This window comes from Arachis ipaensis, chromosome B07 (assembly GCF_000816755.2).
Source record: "Arachis ipaensis cultivar K30076 chromosome B07, Araip1.1, whole genome shotgun sequence".
Lineage (NCBI taxonomy): Eukaryota > Viridiplantae > Streptophyta > Magnoliopsida > Fabales > Fabaceae > Arachis > Arachis ipaensis.
In genome coordinates this window covers 21573170-21591953 of record NC_029791.2, presented here as the reverse complement: position 1 = coordinate 21591953, position 18784 = coordinate 21573170, and the positions used below count along the sequence as shown (strand labels likewise).

The 18784-nt window shown below is 36.3% G+C and overlaps 1 long non-coding RNA gene and 1 pseudogene across 1 annotated transcript in view; both read left to right on the top strand.

The window, feature by feature from the left end:
• LOC110264908 overlaps positions 1-4779 on the top strand; it is a 10705-nt gene extending 5926 nt beyond the window's left edge. The window contains exon 3 of the long non-coding RNA XR_002351241.1: positions 4769-4779. This is a non-coding gene — a long non-coding RNA (uncharacterized LOC110264908). The remainder of the gene's footprint in view (positions 1-4768) is intronic.
• The window catches only part of LOC107609509, a 23021-nt pseudogene extending 11968 nt beyond the window's left edge, over positions 1-11053 (top strand).

Here is an 18784-nt window from a genome sequence, read left to right as displayed (position 1 = left end):
GATGCCGAGTCCTTTTAGGAATTCCTTGAATCATTTGTCCACAAATTAGATCCTGTTATCCGAGATTACGATCTCAGGATTCCGAATCAGGTTATAAATTGTCTCGAAAAGAACTTCCGACACTGGGGGCCATGATGGTGGCTAAGGCCTCGGCTTCGATCCACTTTCATGTAGTAGTCGATGGCAACGATGAGGTATTAAAGCTGCCCGGGAGATGTGGGGAAAGGACCAACGAGGTCGATTCCCAAGGTTCCAAAAGGTTGATCTACCGTTATGACGCTTAGTTGGTAGGGGGTGGCCTGATGGAGGTCGATGTGGATTTGGCACTTGTCGCAATTTTTCACTAGTTGAAGGTAGTCTTTTATGATGGAGGGCCAAAAATACTCTGATCGGATAACCTTTTGAGCCAGGGTTTTTCCCCCACATGATGGCTGCAACATCCTTCGTGAATTTTGCGAAGTATGTAGTCTGCGTTACTGGGTTCTATGCATTTCAGGAGGGGCTGTGATAGTTCGTGCTTGTATAATTGCCCTGCTATTATGGTGTAATTTGTTGCTTCTTGCTTTATGAATTTTGCTTCTTTAGGATCCTCAGGTAGGCTCCCGTTAGTAAAGTATTGGAGAATCAGGAAGTTCCAAGAGTGTTGCCTTCTGATGGGGAGGTCGACCGAGGTCGCGAGTGAGACGGGTGGTGTCTTGATAACCTCCCAAATCAATGATCGATTTTCCGAGACTAATTTGGTACTTGTCAATTTTGAGATTAAGTCATGATTTGCGTTTCGTTCCCTGGGAATGTGCTGGATGGTTACTTCGTCAAACTCGGCCGCCAGTTCTTTCATCCTGGCTAGGTATTGCTGCAGCAAAAGGTCCCGTTTTTCCTAGTCTCCGTTTGTTTGGGAGCTGACCACCTGGGAGTCGCTACAGACTTCTAACACTTTTCCGCCGACTTCTCTGGCTAAGATGGCTTCATATTTGGCTTGATTTTTGGAGATCGAGAACTCGTATCGAATGGATTGTTCGATTCTGATTCCGTTCTCGTTTTCTAGTACTATTCCTACTCCTCTTAAGCTGGTGTTTGACAAGCCATCAATATGGAGCTTACAAGTTTCTGCAGGTTCATTTCCTGCGGTTATTTCGACTATGAAGTCTGCCATGGCATGGGCCTTAATTGCGTTTCTAGCCTCGAATCCAATTATGTATTGTGATAATTCGACGGACCAACCGAGCATTCGTCCTGCGAGGTCCGACTTCTGCAGTACCTGCCTAACCGCCTAGTCTGTCCAGATTGTGATGAGGTGGGTCTGGAAATATACCGGAGGCGTCGGGACGCCGTGAGCAGTGTGAAGGCGAGTTTTTCGAGTCTGGAGTAGCATGTTTATGCACTTTGGAAGACCTTACTTATAAAGTAAACGGGATTTTGTATTTTTTTCTCATCTTCTTGAACAAGCACTGCAACTAGTGCTTCCTCTGTTATGGATAAGTAAAGATAAAGTGTCTCCCCGGTTTGGAGAGTATGGGAGGTTTTGCTAGCACTTTTTTGAAGTGTTTGAAGGTTTCTTCACACTCAGGTTCCCATTTAAAGCTTATACCCTTTTTCATGAGTTTAAAGAAAGGGATGGCTTTCTAAACCGAGGCCCTGAGGAAGCGGGAAAGGGCGGCTAATCGTCCAATCAACCTTTCGATGTCTTTAAGACTTGTCGGGATGCTCATCTCAAGAATGACCTTGCATTTTTTCGGGTTTGCCTCTATCCCCCGTTGAGTGATCATGAAACCTAGGAACTTTCCAACTTTTATTCCGAAAGTGCACTTTGTAAGGTTAAGGTGCATTCAGTGTTTCTTCAAAGTGTCCAGTATGAGTTCGAGGTCATTGATGAGCTCCTCACCTGTTTGTGTTTTGGCAACTATGTCATCAATATAGACCTTCAGCTTGGTTCCGGAGAGGTCTTTGAAGATTTTGGTGACGAGCTTCTAGTAGGTGGCCCCGACATTCTTTAACCCGAAGAGCATGACCGTATAGCAGTACGTGCCGTCGGAGGTTACAAATGTAAGACACCAGTTTTTAAAAAATAAATAATGAATTATTTATGTTTATATGTATGATTTTATTTTCAAAAAGTTGTCTTTATTAAAAAGTAAATAAATCAAAGTTATGAGACTTTAAGTTTTAAATTAATTTGGATTTATATAATTTTCAATTATAATTAGATATTTTTGTTTAATTGAAATTAATAATTTGGGTTTTTGTTTAATTAAAATTTAAAGTTTTTTATTTATTTATCTCTAATTTTAAATTAGAATATTTAATTAAAAATAATTTGTAAGTTGAAAAATAAATAGTATTCTTAAAGTTAATTATTTTGGATTAAATTTTGGTTTCAAATTAATACAATACCAGAACCCTAGTTCCCAAATCAAAAACCCTAAATTCCCAATTCACTAACCTTAATTTTTTTCTAAACCTAAATCTAGCTTCTTCAATTGCCACTCACCTTCCTCCTAACCCTAATACCCATGGTACCAAGAAGAAGGGAAGGAGAGGGAGAAAAATGCGCTAGCTGGGGAGAGGTTGCTGCCTTGCGCCGCCACCACACCCCATCACCAGAGCTCGTGATGTTGCCGCCAGCCATCGAACTCGTTTGTTGTTGCCGTCACCACGTGAACGAGAGAGAAGGAAACGCGGAGGAAGGATCCGTTGCTGGGAGCTCGCTGCCGTCGAGGAGAAGCTGCCATCACGTTATGTTCGTCGTCGCCTTCGTGCCCTGATGCCGTCGAGGTAAGTCGCCGCCACGGTTGGAATCGCGAACTAAAGAGGAAGCCCGCGTCACCGTCTTTCTCGCCGCTACTGCCGGACAAGGTTGGGGAGAGAGGGAGAACGGAATGAGTAAGAAGGAGGAGAGGTTTACGTCACCGTTGGAGCTCCGCTGCTGCTGTGGCCATGGCCACCGCACCTCTGGCCACCAAAAACGATTTTGTGGCCGCCGAAACCTTTGCTTGAGCTGTTGCCGTTGGTGTGGTCATTTCTCCTTGGTTATGGTAAGTGTTTTTGTTCCAGAACCGTTGAAATTGATATTCTGTTATTTTGGTTAGAATTTTTTTAGGTTTCGGCAATGTAGGATCAGTTCCGGATTGTTTCATGTCATGTTTAGGGTTGCCGTCGTTACTGCGATAGTGGAATGGGCTGTGGTTGTGACTGCTGAGGTTATAGGCCGAGAGAAAACGGAGTTTGTCACGTATTTAAGTCTCGAATGAGGTAGGAATTTTTCTTAAACTTATTTTATATTACGGAATTGTTATAAATTGATGTTGATGCGAAAAATATATATTTAGTGATAACGTGAGTTTTATGGATTGAATTGAATTGTTTGCTTGATTAGATTATTAATTGCTTGATTAGATTATTGATTTTCTTGAGTTGGCATGTGGTTATTAAATGTTTATACTGAAAAATGAATTTATTTTGGAAAATTGATTTATATATATATTTATATTAAGGAATGGCTTGGGTTTGCAATCGTTAAAAAGAGTTTGAGAAAATGTTTGTTTGATTTATTAGTAATGAATTGAGAGTTGGAAATGATTTTGATATTGGAATTAGTTTGGATTATTGGAAATGATTTGAAAAGGGTTTGAAAGGTGGTTTGGTTGGGACCCAAGATGGGTGGCAAAGTCTGAATTTTAAAGGAGATGTTGCCAAAATTTTTATAAAAAATAGAGATTTGGCTTGAAGTATTATTTAAACAAGTATGGATAAAAGAATTATATTATTTGACTTCGATTTATAAAGAAAAAAATGCATTATGTTTTGGAACTTGATTTATTAAGAAAAGTATTATGTTGGAGTTTCAATTAATTAAGAAAAGTATTATGTTGGAATTTCAATTTATTAAGAAAAGTATTATATTTTGAGTTTTATTTAGTTAAGAAAAGAATTATACTATTTTGAATTCGATTTATCAAGGAAAGGTTTATGTTTCGAGTTTGATTTCTTTGAGAAGAGAATAATGTTTTTGAGTGTGAATAATTGATTAACGGAAAAGGAGGTGTGATGATAATAATTATTGAATGAATTGAATGATGATGATGATGATGAGGATGAATTTGATATGGGAATGTTTTGCGGGATAATGGTTATTTACCGCCCACCAGATTTTAAAGAAAATTATTTTGTGAGGATCGTGGTTATTTACCGCCCACTAGTTTTTAAATGAATATGTTTGGTGAGGATCGTGGTCATTTACCGCCCACAGGGTTTTTTTTCAATTGAAAACATCTGGGGGGGATCGAGGTGGTTTAACGCCCGCAGATGGTGGGGATCGAGGTGGTTTACCACACACCAGGTGAGGATCGTGGTACTATATCGCTCACCAGTTTTCAAGAGGACGATGCCCGGGTTAGCTACCGGACATGTCGGGTTGGCTATATAACCGACTGATGAGACTCATCGGCCATAGAGCAGACATACATCATATGCATTTGCATGCTTTATTTGGGTTTGAATTTGTTTTGGGATGCCTAATTGCTTAAATATTATTAACTGTTATTTGAGTTACTTGCTGTAACTGCTATCTATGTCTGTGCTTTTCTTGTCTGTTTTGTCTGTATTTGCTCCGGTGTGGTATTTTTGAGATTGAATTTTAGTGCTGAATTGATGCTAAGTGCTGATTGATTGCGTGAATGGGCATGAGACTGTAATTGGCTTTTTATTGAGGTTTTTGTAAAGTATGAAAAGTCAAGTTGGTTCAGCATACACTTAATGAACCTATGCTTAGAACAGGTTGGTCATTCATTCAGTCTAGAAAACTGATTAAGATTTTCTTATAAGAAAAGAAAGGTTTTGTATTTTTAAAATATTTAAATATTGATTTTTTTTTAAAAAAAAAAAGATTTTTGGATAATTAGTCATTGGTTTTTAAAAGATTCATAAGACAATGATAATCACTAAGCTTGAAATCAGTTTTCTTATTAAATATCTTCTTACGACAATTCTGAAACTCCATGGTGAGACCGTGTGGTTAGGTTCTTACCTCCCTACAGTTTTACCTTTTCAAGAATGGGATGAAGGAGCTTACGAAGAGTTTTATTGCGTTTTGTTTATACGATGTTGTTTTAGTTAGATAATTTTTCTTCCCTCGTCTTTGTTATTATAATATTGTAAGAGGGATAACAGTGGTATGTTTTATATGTATATTATATTCATAAACTACTTATGTAATAAGTTTTGTATATATGAATATGCTTGTTTGTTTTCAAGGTAAAGTATTTATTTCTGATTTTTCAAAGAAAATAGCGATAGGATTTCGAGTTAAAGGCTCATACTTTATTACTAAGTATATGAAGTCGTCATAATACTTCTTGCTATCAGAGTGGCGCAACCAAAAGTTTGACATTCTGATAGTGAGGGTGTTACAACAAACGCAGTTTTCACCTCGTCAGGTTGGTGCATGGGTATTTGATTGTACTCGGAGTAGGCATCCATAAAGTTAAGGTACTGATGTCTCGAGGCAGCGTCTACTAGTCCGTCGATGTTTGGTAGGGGAAAGGCTTCTTTAGGACAAGCTCTGTTCATGTCCGTGTAATCGGCGCACATTTGCCACTTGTCATTTGCCTTTTTTACTAGTACGACGTCGGCCAACCAGGTCATGTAGGGGAGCTCTTGGATGAAGCTTGCTTCAAGTAGTGCTTTGACTTGTCTGCTGACTTCGGATGCTCAGTCGGGGGACATTTTTCTTCTCCTCTAAGCCATCGGTTTAGCCTTTGGATTTACAACTAATCGATGGGACATTAGATCAGGGTCTATGCTTGGCATGTCGGCCGGGTTAATGCAAATATGTTCTTGTTTTGTCTTAGGAGCTTGATCAAGTTGCCTTTTAGGTTGTAGGTAGGTTTTTGTTGATGAATGTGAATTCATCCTTGGTCTGCCCTATTTGCAGTTTTTCCATGTCTCTTTCCGATTCTAGTCGGGGTTGGCCGTCTTAGCGTGCAACGAGGTCGGCAAAAAAGATGTCTACCGCATCTCGGGACCTTTTGCGGAGGGCGAGACTGGTGTTGTCGCACTCTATTGTAACTTTCTGGTCCCCGTGTATTGTTTCAATGGTGCTGTTGTCGGCCTGAAACTTTATGATTAGGAACTTCGTAAAGATGAGGGTGGATAGGCCGTTGATTGTCTTTTTTCCAAGGATGATGTTATAAGCCATGGAGTCTTTTAGCACTACGAATTATGATATAATGGTTTTCCTTTATTTCCCAGTACCGATGGTGACTGGTAGTACGATGGAGCTATCTAATTTGAGAAAATTATCTCCAAGCCCGGTTATTCCGTTACGATGGTCTCATATGTTTTCGTTTCGGAGCCCAAGCTTGTCGAAGGTACCTCAGAAAAGGATGTTGAAGTCTGCTCTAGTATCTACAAGTATCCATTTGACTAGGCTGGTTCCGACTCTGGCTGAGATTACGAAGGGGGCGTCCTGTGTCGAGATACCGTGTTGGCAGTCATCGGGAAGGAATGTGATTACTGCTGGGAGGGTCGAGGTTGGTGTTTCATTCTTTACGGCTAGCACCCCAAGGTCTTTCTTTAGCATTGATTTGGATTTTTCTGGTGCGTCTTTCCCTGTGATCACATTTACTATTATGGTCGGGTCAATTTTTGGGCTTTCCTGGTGTGCTTGTTACGCCATTCTAGGGCTGAATCCTTCCCATTTTGGTGATCTTTCTCTTTCAATCTTTCTGGGTTCTCGGATGATCTTGGCAAATTCGAGCAGTTTGCCATCTCGGATGGCCTGTTTGATAGCATCCTTCAGATCAAAGCAGTCTTGGGTCTTGTGTTTGTACCCTCTGTTGTAGTTGCAGTATAGGCTTTTATTTCCATTTGTTCACTTTTTTAGTTGTCGCGCCTTCAAGAGGATGTCTCGTTCCGTTATTTGGTGATAGATCTCTGTGATCGGGGCGAGTAGGTGTGTAGTTAGTGAACTTTCTTACCCTGGGCGGCTGGCTTGTGTTAGTGGATTTGAAGTATTCTTTTGGGGTATCTTTTGGTCGTGGGTTGTTACGAGGTGTCATCTTGCCGTTTATTGGCGGCCATGACTTGGCTTACCTCTTCATCATTTGTGTAATCTCTTGTGAGGTTTTGGATTTCGTGCATGGTCCAGACTGGCTTGGTGGTAAGGGGCATTTGGAAGTCTTCATTCATGAAGCCATTGGTTAGACAAATACCGACTACCGAGTCCATAAGTCTGTCGACCGTTAGGCACTCATCGTTGAACCTATTGAGGTATTTTCTCGTGGATTCGTCTTGTCTTTGAGTGATTCCGAGTAGGGTGATAAGATGTTTTTCTTTGGTGATCCTGGTGGTGAACTATGCCATAAACTTCACGGAGACATCGTCGAAACTGGCTATGGAGCCATTGGGCAGGGCGTTGAACTATTTGATCACGGGGCTGACTAGGGTTACTGAAAAGGCCCTGCATTGGACCGCATCGGTGGCTCCCTCTAGGTTCATCCTGGCCTCAAAGGCCGTGAGATGCTCTTGCAGGTCCTTCGTCCCATCGTATTTCATATTAGTGGGCTTGTCGAAGCCCTTTGAGAGCTTGGCTTTCATAATTTTCTCAGTGAATGGGGTGGCTCCCATTATCACATGTTCGCTTCGTGTTCGCTTGGCATCTTGACGGTATCTTCGGTTGTCCTCATCGTGTCGGCATTTTGGATCTCTGAAAACGCTGCGGTTGCATCGTTTTCCATGTCATTGTTCAGGTGACCTGACGTTCCTGGTTTCACGATGCGATCGGGTCCTAAAAGTTGCTTGACTTGCGTGTTTCGGGTGGTATTGTTTCTTGGACGTGACTCGGCGTTCGAGGTTTTGCACTCTGAGACAAAGTTCTTGATTTATCTGGATTATTTTCTCTCTTAGGCCATCAGGTGCTTGGACTTTACCGGGCTGCCGATTGTCCTTCTTCTGTTGCCACCGGACAGGGGTTGGCTAATGATGCACAGCACCGGTTATCCTTCCGTGGGTGAGAGAAATGCTATCCCAAAGTTTGGTGTCTGGCTTCGCGGGTTTGAATCGTGGTGATGGCTTGAGTATTGCTCTTCAAGATTTTCCGTCATATGGCACGCCACGATTTGGTAAGAACCTACAGACAGTGCCAATGTACTAGAAGTCTCTAATACGGGTTGTGAGATTGATTAGAGACTTACGAGTCGAGGCGGTTGTCAGGTTGTTTGACTGGAGTGACGGGGGTGGGTACCTTTAAAGACACTCCGACGCTCAAGTCAGAATGAATCTAAGAGGTATGTGTGTAGGGAGTGAGTAACGTACCTGAGGGGGACTCTGTCTCCCTTTTTTATATAGCTCGAGGTAGTTATCTTATCTTATCGATTAAGATAAGAGGGATATTGAATGTTAGTTAGGAATTGTAGGATCAGTTTGAACCGCGAATAGGGTCAAAGCCTGGATAATCAGGTCGGAGGCTGCTCCGATAGGGGATCCAGGAACCGGGTCCGTAACAACAACAACAAAAACAACAACAACAACAACAACAGATGCAGTAAATGTATTCAATATATTAGATTAAATTCTCGTTTAATTATAATTGGGTGAATGATATTTCTTCGGAAAGCTAAACGGCTCATTTTTTTCGTTAACCATTTACTATTGGCGTTAGGATTTTTGCCAGTAAAGAATTTCATAAAAACAGTCGCGTTGTAGATATAGTCTCTAAACTGACAGAAATCCCTTCGTACAAACGTTTTGGTTATCACAAGTAACAAACCCCTTAAAAATTGTTAACCGAGTATTCAAACCTCGGGTCGTCTTCTCAAGGAACTGCAAGGAAGTATGTTCTTATTATTGGCTATAAAGGTTGTAATCGGGGTTTAGAAGGTGAGAGGCTAGTGATTTAAATGACAAGTAAAGTAAATGGCAATTAAAATAAATAAAACTGTAAAGCAAACTTTTGGCAAGGTAAGAGAAATTGGAAGTCCAACTTAGTTATCTCTCTCAACAATAATGAAAGTTGAATCTAAATTCCACTTAGTCAACCTTTAAGGCAAAGGAAAGTCAAGGGACTAATTAGTTTGACCTTCGAATCCTATTTATTTCCTAAGAAAAAGTTGGGATTATTGAAGTTCAGTAAAATTTGCAAGATAACGATTATCAATTATACTGAGTTGGTGACTGTTGAGTTACTGATTTCTTAACCAAGACCAAAAGGGGAAAAGTAAATTGCTGGAATAAGAATATCCTTAGATGGAAGCCAATAGTAACATGAATTAAAGAGAGCAATCATAAATTGGAATACCTCAAATATCATTAATTCAAATAACAATCTGTAACATGGAATAATTCATAAATTAAATTATAAAAGTAAATAATCAACTCAAGTGCTGGAATAAATAAATAAAAATAAAAAGGGAAGTTTAAAACAAAGAAACGTAAAACCTGGATCGAGAGTCACTCTTACAAACTAAGAGAAGTCCTAAATCCTAAGAGAGAGAGGAGAGAACCTCTCTCAAGACTAAATCTAAATCATGGGAAGTAACAAAAATGCGAGCTCCCTTTGAATGGATGCATTCTTACACTTTATAGCCTCTAATCTGTGTGTTCTGTACTTGGATCTGGGCCAAAAGGGCTTCAGAAACCGCTGGGGGCGTATTCTGTGAATTCTGGTACATGGCCTCTGTCACGCATCCGCGTGGGTCACGCGGTCGCGTCATTCGGAGCATTTTCTAGCCACGCGGTCGCGTCAGTCACGCGTCCACATCATATATGTTCTGCTTAAGGCGCGCGGTCGCGTCAGTCATGCGGCCGCGTCGCTGCTTCTTTGCTTCTGGCACGCGATCGCGTCAGTCATGCAATCGCGTGGATGCCAGTTCCTTCAGGAACTCCGTTTCGCACTTCCCTTCCATTTTTGTACGTTTCCTTTTCCATCCTTTAAGTCATTCTGCCTTAGAAAATCTGAAACTACTCAACACACTAATCACGGCATCGAATGGAAATAAAGGTAATTAAAATAATTAATTTTAAAGCTTAGGAAACATGTTTTTCACATACATCACATAATAAGGAAGGGAAAGTAAACCATGCAATTAATGTGAATAAGTGGGTGAAGAATTGAATAAATCACTCAAACTAAGTACAAAATAATTTATGAAATATGGGTTTATCAACTATGTTAAGGAGTTTTAACCTGATTTCTTCTCTAGGTTAGCACAAGATAGGAAAATGAAAGGCTTGTAGTTAGCGATGATCCAATAAACTGGGGGAAGGGATACATGTAAGGGACTTGTCAATATTCAATATTTAGTAGAGTTCCAAGATAGAGAATTAATTACAATTTTGATATTGAATCCTTTATATATTTATAGTGTTTGAGAAGAAATTTACAAACAATTTAGATAGACCTATATAAAATTCAAGTAGAACTATATATTGATATGATTTAGATTATACTCCTGATGGGTTACTTAGGAGGAGTTTTTTTGGACGAACTATTATTACTTTTGATGGGTCGACATGCTCATCATTATATCTAAATTTTTCTATAATTATAAAAGTTAAAATCCTCACATTATGACATAATTTTGTTAAGGTATACATGCATGACTGAATTTTTCTTTTACTGTTTTTTTTTTTTTTTTTATCATAACTTTCACTTTGAGTTGTAATACTGTAGTGAATTTTGCATGACTGGGAGGACAAGGAATGTTTGAACATATTGAGGAAATGCAAAGAGGCAATCATGAAAAATGACAGCAAAGGAGGGAAGGTGATTATCATAGATATGGTGATGAAGGATGAGAAGAAAGGTGATGATGAATCACTTCAAACACAACTCTTCTTTGACATGCTGATGATGGTGTTGCTGGCTGGAAAGGAGAGAAATAAAAATGAATGGGCCAAATTAATATTCTCTGCTGGTTTTAGTGACTACAAGATAACTCCAATTCTAGGAGTAAGGTCTCTCATTGAGATATATCCATAGCAGCTTAATCACACACTAATGGATGAGAATATTGTGTCTGAGAATCCTTTAATTGTTTAATATCAAAGTTGCACTTTAATTACTTGTGTCATCAAGGTTCTTTTGGTGTTCTATCTCAATTCAACCATTTTAAAACTTTATCATAATTTAAACTTCTATTGTGGTCGTCTAATTATAATTATTCATAAATTATTAATGATTTAATTTTATTCGTTAATGTTAATGTTTAATAGACGCATTAGATTAAAAGTAATGACACATATAAAGATAGTTTTTCTCTGCCCATAATATACGAGATTTTTACTGTTTCTATTTTACTGAAAACACTCTAGTAAACTGCCATCATTATGAACGTACGAAAGAAAGAGAAAGAGAAAGGGAGAGAAACCAATAATCTTAAAGTTCAACTAAATCAATCTTAAAGTTTAACTTTATCATAACCAAAATAATTATGACAACCAATTCAGATATGAAAATCACAACTTTTAAAATCTTAATTAAGGCTTCCGCTTAAGTTAATTTCTACATGTGGTATCATTGCATGTATTTTACAAGTATGTGATTTTTTTTAGTTTAATTATGATATATAGATGATGTCTACTGTTCTGATTTTCTGATTAATTATTTATAGTAGGATTTAATTAAGTAGATTTTAAATTTTTATGCCATCAAAACTGGATTTGTGGTTGTAAATATTCTACCTGTTTTCTTTTAGAGATTTTAATTTGGCCATAAATTATGCGCATATATGAATTTAGTCTTAAGTTCATGTTCATTATTGATGATAACTATTAAATTAATATTTTAAACCCACTTAAATTTATTTTGAGTACGTAATGTTCTCTAATTTTGTGAAATCTATAAATATTTTATTTATAGCATTAAGTTTATTGTTGATTATTTATTATTTACGTACACCAAAGTGAAAAGTTATGATATAAAATGTCAGTATAGATATTAATGTGTTAATTAATTTTAGAATTAGATTTACTCAAAGAAAAAATTTTCTATTATTAATAAATTTGAAAGTGAAAAAATTTATTATTCTTAAGTCAGATATACGTATTGTCCAAAAATAGTATATATATTTAGTAAAAAAATTTAATCTTCAAATATTATAAATATGACATTTATTTGTATGTTAGTATATTGTAGAATTTTACTCAAAGATGAACTATAATATGTTGTGTTATGTTCTGTAATCTGAATAAAACTTAAAATTAATATAGCATTGTATGATTAAGTTATAGATATTTCAATTTATTCACAAGTTTCATCTGTTATCATGTTTAATGGCTTAAACTTCTCTGAATGGAGTGAGCAAGTGAAGTTCTATTTAGGTCTTTTAGATCTTGACTTGTCACTAACGATAATGATGAGGATGAGAAGTATGCGCTTAAGACATGAGATCATTCTAACATATTGACCCTTATATTTATGGCGAATGATTATTACAAGCAATATTAAAACTACCTTTCCACAAATAGAAAATGCTAAAAAATATCTTACATTTGTGAAAGATTGCTTCCGACGTGCTGATAAGCCATTTGCTAGTACATTAATGTCACAGTTCACGGCCATAAATTTTGATAGGTCTAAGAACATGCAAGATAATACTATTGAGATGACTAATATGGCAGTAAATTTAAAGTCATTGGGCATGACAGTTGATGACTCCTTCATGATGAAGTTCATTCTGAACTCACTACCTTCTGAGTATGGAGCTTTCCAAATTAATTATAATGTCATGAAGGAAAAATGTGATGTTAATTAATTGATTGAAAATTTCATACAGGAAGAAAATAAACTTAGGAATTGTGACAGTCATTTTGTCAACTTGGTTCAAGGAGCTGGCAAATCAGAAAAGAAATACAAAGCTCAAGAATTTCAAGAAGAAAGGATATGCTAATGTAAAATAATGTCATTTCTGTAAGAAGGAATGACACTTCCAAAAGAATTGTCCTAAATGTAGGGCATGGTTCCGAATAACGTAGTTAGGCCAAATATGCCTAAGAAAAGTTTCGCATTCTTGTGGCATAAACTCTTGGGTCATATATCCAAGGAAAGAATAGAAGATTAATAAAGAATGAGATTTTACAAAATCTAAAATTTTTTTTCTTGATTTATGTGTGGATTATATTAAGAGAAAACAAACCAGACAAAATAAGAAAGGTGCCACAAGAAGTAGTTAGCTTCTTGAAATTATACACACTGATGTATGCGGACTTTTTGATGCTTCATTTATTGGTGAAGAAAATTATTTTATCACTTTTATTGATGACTTTTCACGTTATGAGTATGTCTATTTGCTTAAAGAAAAGTCTCAAGTAGTTGATGCTATTGAAAGTTATATTAAAGAAGTTGAAAGGCAATTAGACAAAAAGTTGAAACTTGTTAGATCATATAGAGGTGGTGAATATTATGGAAAACATAATGAAACAGAACAATGTCCAAGTCTATTTGCAAAACTTTTAGAAAGACATAGCATATGTGCACAATACACAATGTCATACACACCACAACAAAATGGTGTGACAGAAAGGCGTAATCAAATGTTAATGAATATAGTTAGAAGTATGATGAGAAATTTTTCTTTATCCAAATTCTTGTGAATGTATACATTAAAGACTGTCATGTATTTGTTAAATAGAGTTTCTAGTAAAGCAATTCCAAAATCTCCTTTTGAGTTATGGATTAATAGGAAACCTAGCTTAGGGTATTTGCATGTTTGGAGTTGTCCAGTAGAAGTAAGAATATTTAATTCATAAGAAAAGAAATTAGATTCTCGAACCGTGAGTGGCTATTTTATTGGCTATCCAGAAAAGTCTAAAAGGTATATTTTTAATTGTCCAAACCATAGTCCAAGAATTGTAGAAATTGATAATACCAAATTTTTTTGAAAATAGTGAAATTAGTGGGAGTGAAAATCATCAAAATATAAAAATAAAAGAAATTAAAGTTAATGTTTCTATACATGTCAGTGTTCCATTATCCATTTCTACTTAAAGAGTTGTTCCAACTATTACTGAACACATTAGTGGTGATGAACAAAATTTGAATGATAATACTCCTAATGAAAAAACTAACTCACAAAGGTTAGAAAAAAAATGAGTCTCTAGAAGTACCATTGAGGAGATCTCAAAGGAAAAGAAAGTCAGCTATTTTAAGCTATCATGAGACTTATTTGCAAGAAGAAGATATTGGAATATCTAAAGATTCAATTTTATTTACACAAGCCATAAATAGTGATGATTCAGAAAAATAGATTATTGCCATGAAAAAAGAGTTAAAATCCATGGAAGATAACAAAATTTGGGATATTGTTGAATTGCCAGAAGGTGTTAAACGTGTTGGTGTAAATGGATCTTCAAAGGTAAGCGAGACTCAGAAGATAATGTTAAACTATATAAAGTTAGACCTGTTGCTAAGGGATGTACTCAAAAACATGGTGTTAATTACAAAGAAACATTTTCACATGTTCCTAAGAAAGATTCATTGCATATAATTATGGCACTTGTGGACCGTTATGATTTAAAGCTACATCAAATAGATGTAAAAACTACTTTTCTGAGTGATGATCTTGATGAAGAAGTTTATATGGATCAACTTGAAGGTTTTTCAAATGAAGAAAAAAGTTGTATGGTGTGTAAACTTAAGAAATCAATACACTACAAGAAATAGTGTAATTATCAACACCAAAAATCGACGGTCAAATTTTCTGTCGATATTTTTCGACGGCTTGTCGTCAATAAAATAGAAAAGGGATGATTAAAATAAAATATTAAAATCGACGATGATGTCGTCTATTATTTTGGCAACCTTCTAATGCCTTAATACTATCGTCACATTACCGACGAAATAGAGGTTAAAATTTTTTTCCTTTAAAATCGACGGACTGGTTGTCTATTTTAATAATTAAAATATCGACGGTTTTTTTCGTCGATAAATTTAGACGATAGAGATTTCTTTTATAAGAGAAATAAACGGTGTAGATTTATTATATAAAATAGACAGCAAAAGTGTTTATTTTTATTTTAATTAAAATCGACGAAATAACCGTCAATTTTTATCCCAAAAGATATATCTCCCGCGTTTGCTTCCCGCGTCCCTTGTTTCACTCATTTCTCCTAAAATTTAACCCCAATCCTTCAGACAATCAGGGTTCAGGGTGAGGCTTCTTCTCCGCTAATGCCTGAGAGTAGAGAGCAGAGACGAAGTCACGGTCACGGAGAGAGGCAGAGAGCAGAGCTTCTTCTTCTTTCTCCTCCTCCTCCTCCACCGAGCCCGCTGCCACGCCATCCTCTTCATGTAAGTTCCTCTCTCTCGCTCTCTCTCTTTCTCTCTATCACTCTATCACATTGTTATTTGTGAATCTGCAGGTAAGTTCTTCTTCTTCGTCGCCAGAGCACATCGCCATCGCAGCTTCTTCTGATTATTATATTTATTTTTGCAATTTTTGTATCTTCTATTTTCATCATGAAATTCTGAATCTGCGTTTGTTAAACCTAATTAGCATAATCAATTCATCACATTACTTCAACTTAACTAGTTTGTTAAACCTAATTGCGTTTGTTTATTTTGCTTTGGTTAATGTGGAATCTAGCTTGTCAAAACTAAATTATATTTTGAAATTTAAATCCCTTTTAATGCTGACTTACCAAACTGAATTGCACTGCAATGTTGATGAAATAGTTAATTAAAACAATTATCAAACAGAGAAGAAAACAGTAAAGCAGGAGGTTCTTTTAGTTGATCAATTTGCATGATACTAGTTATATAAAAGTAGGGTAAGAATCCACAGAGAGGGTTGCAAGTAATTAATTGCATATTAGTATATATATAATGTAATGATGATAATAATATTTTTTCTTGCAGCGCAGTCACGGTGGCTCAAACTTCTTTCATAATTTATCTTTCTTTCTTTCTTTCTTTCTTTCTTTCTTTCTTTCTTTCTTTCTTTCTTTCAGTTCCTTGAGAGGTTAAAAATTCTCAATCTTAGCCATTCCCAGCACTTGACACAAACGCCTAACTTCTCATACTTGCTTAGTCTTGAAAAGTTGTTACTAAATGACTGTCCACGTTTCACTGCAATTTCAGAAACCATTGAACATCTCAAATGCATTCTTTTGATCAATTTGGAAGATTGCACAAGTCTCTGTTTTGGAGCCAAAGAAAAAATGTGTAACCATAAGGTAGATTCTATTGTGGAACAAAATCGAGTGCCTCTGTTTTTAATTAGCAACAAGAATTTAGACATTAGAACATCATTTTGTTAATTGTTTAATTAATTATTGATTAAGATTTTATGAATTTTTCTTTTTAGAAATTGAGCATTGATAAACCACTATTTCATGGTTTATCTTGTTTTAATTGAGTGGTTTCATCAAGTCATCACCCACTTATTCATACTAATTGCATGATTTTACATTTTCCTTCCTAGTATTGTTTTATGGTTAAAAACTTACTTCCTAAAGAACTTTAATTTATGTATTTTAATTCTCCTTTATACCATTCGATGCCGTGATCCGTGTGTTAAGTGTTTCAGGCTTTATAGGGCAGGAATGGCTTAGGAAATGGAGAGGAAGCTTGAAAAAATGGAAGGAACACAAGAAACTAAGGAGCTGACTAGCGAACACCGACGCGCGCGCATGGCTCACGCGAGCGCGAGGAATGGAGAAAATTGCAGCGACGCGTGCGCGTGCCTGACGCGTACTCGTGGATTGGAGTTTGCACAAATGACACGAACGCGTGGACGACGCATACGCGTGGCAAGGAAAATCGCTGAATGACGCGAACGCGTGGACGACACATACGCGTGACCTGCGTGATCTGCAGAATTAACAGAAAATGCTGAGGGCAATTTTGGGCCGCGTTTTGACCCAATTTTCGGCCCAGAAACACAGAATAAAGCCAGGGAACATGCAGAGACTCGACACACCTTTTTTTACACAACACAATTTTAGATACATTCACACATTAGGATAGTTTTAGGTTTTAAGATCTAAATCTAGAGAGGATTACTCTTCCTCTAGGTTCTCTTTACATTCCCAGTTTATTGCTTTTGCTTTTGGATATTGAAGAGTCATTACCTCCGTTGAAGATACTATTCTAGTTTGTTTCCCTACTTACTCTTTTATTTATTCCATATTCTTAATTCTTGTTTAAAGTGGTAGTTGGATTATTTTCATGAATTGTTAGTGAAAAGGATTACTTTTATCTTTAATTAATTTTCAAAGCTTTATTTTATTAAATTTATTATGTCTTCTTTTTATATTTCTATGAGCGTTATATCCATGTTAATGGATTAGACTCCATACTTGACATGTGAGTTGATTAAAAGGAGACACTTGAGTTAGAAGGCTTAAGTGATGGTTAAACTGGATGTTATTGGCTAGTTCTGTATTTACTAACGCTAGACCTTTCCAAGGGAGAGGACTAGGATTTGCGAATAAGAGTTAGCTCAATCACTTGACTTTCCTTTATTTAGTAAGGGTTAACTAAGTGAAAACAACAACCTTTTTAATTCTACACTTAAGAGACCCCAACAAGGATAGAACTTCCAATTAATCATTCTCCCAGTCAAGGCTTTTTATCTAGAATATTAATAATCATTCTTAGTTTTTATTGCTTTAATTTACAATTATTTAATTACTCGTTATCCAAATTTAAACTCTCTTGGAAATTCCTAATTAATAAAATAGCACCCTTCCTTGCAACTCATTGGGAGACGACATGGGACTCATACTCCCAGTATTTTTATTCTAAATTTTTGTAATATCTTTCTAAATTGGTGAGGCGGATTTTAGTTGGTTAAGAGCTATACTTGCAATGCTGTTCTTATATTACAATCTCTTAATTGGCCTAACTTCTGCTACGCACCAAGCACCAATGAGCATGACAATTATTTGTTGCCGGGTGACAATTATCCTGATTGGTTGACCTTCAATTCTGATGGTGCTTCTATAATTTTCAATGTCCCGCACGAGAATGGACATGACTTGAAGATAATGACAATGTGCTTGATAATAAATTACACAAAATCTACCATTCAAGTGTATAAGTGTGACGCACTAGCTTCTCTTGAAGATGACGAATGGCAAAGCATAATTTCAAGTTTGAAATCCGGAGATAGAGTTGAGATTGTAATTGTTGTTTATGGGACAAGATTTGTTGTGAAGAAGACATCAGTTTATCTCATATATGGTGAGCCAAATAATAAAGAAATGGAGAATAGCCACGTTAGAGGTAAGAATAATGTTGATGATATGAGAATAGTTGAATACATGAGTCATAAAATCATTTATGTGGTATTTAGAACAAGTTAAAATAGCAACCTTCTTAATAAATCTTATTTTGACGACCAAAAAAATTCAATGTTATCCATCTTTCTTTTTAATAAGTCTTCTCAAGTTATAGATTCGGTTAACCAGTTCCAACTGGATTGTTTGATGAGCTTATTTCTTTGTAAAATACTAGTATCCTTTAACCAACTGATATGCTACCTTATTGTTTGTATTTATTAGGTGGAGTTTATTTTCAAGTTAGAACTATTTTTGCCAGAAGAATATCCAATGGCTGCTCCAAAGGTACTCAATTTATTAATTGCTTTTTTGCTTTTCTATTTTTGTATTATTGTTTTAATGTTTAGTTTCTGCTGAATGGTCACTCACCAAAAAGAAATGATAATGCAAACTATATTTATCAGTTGTATTCAGTTTTAAGATTTTTACCTTTGAAGAACAGCTTTTGAATAAGACCCTAAAGAAATGCAATTACTTGAATGATCTTATGCTCCATTCTCTGTCTTTT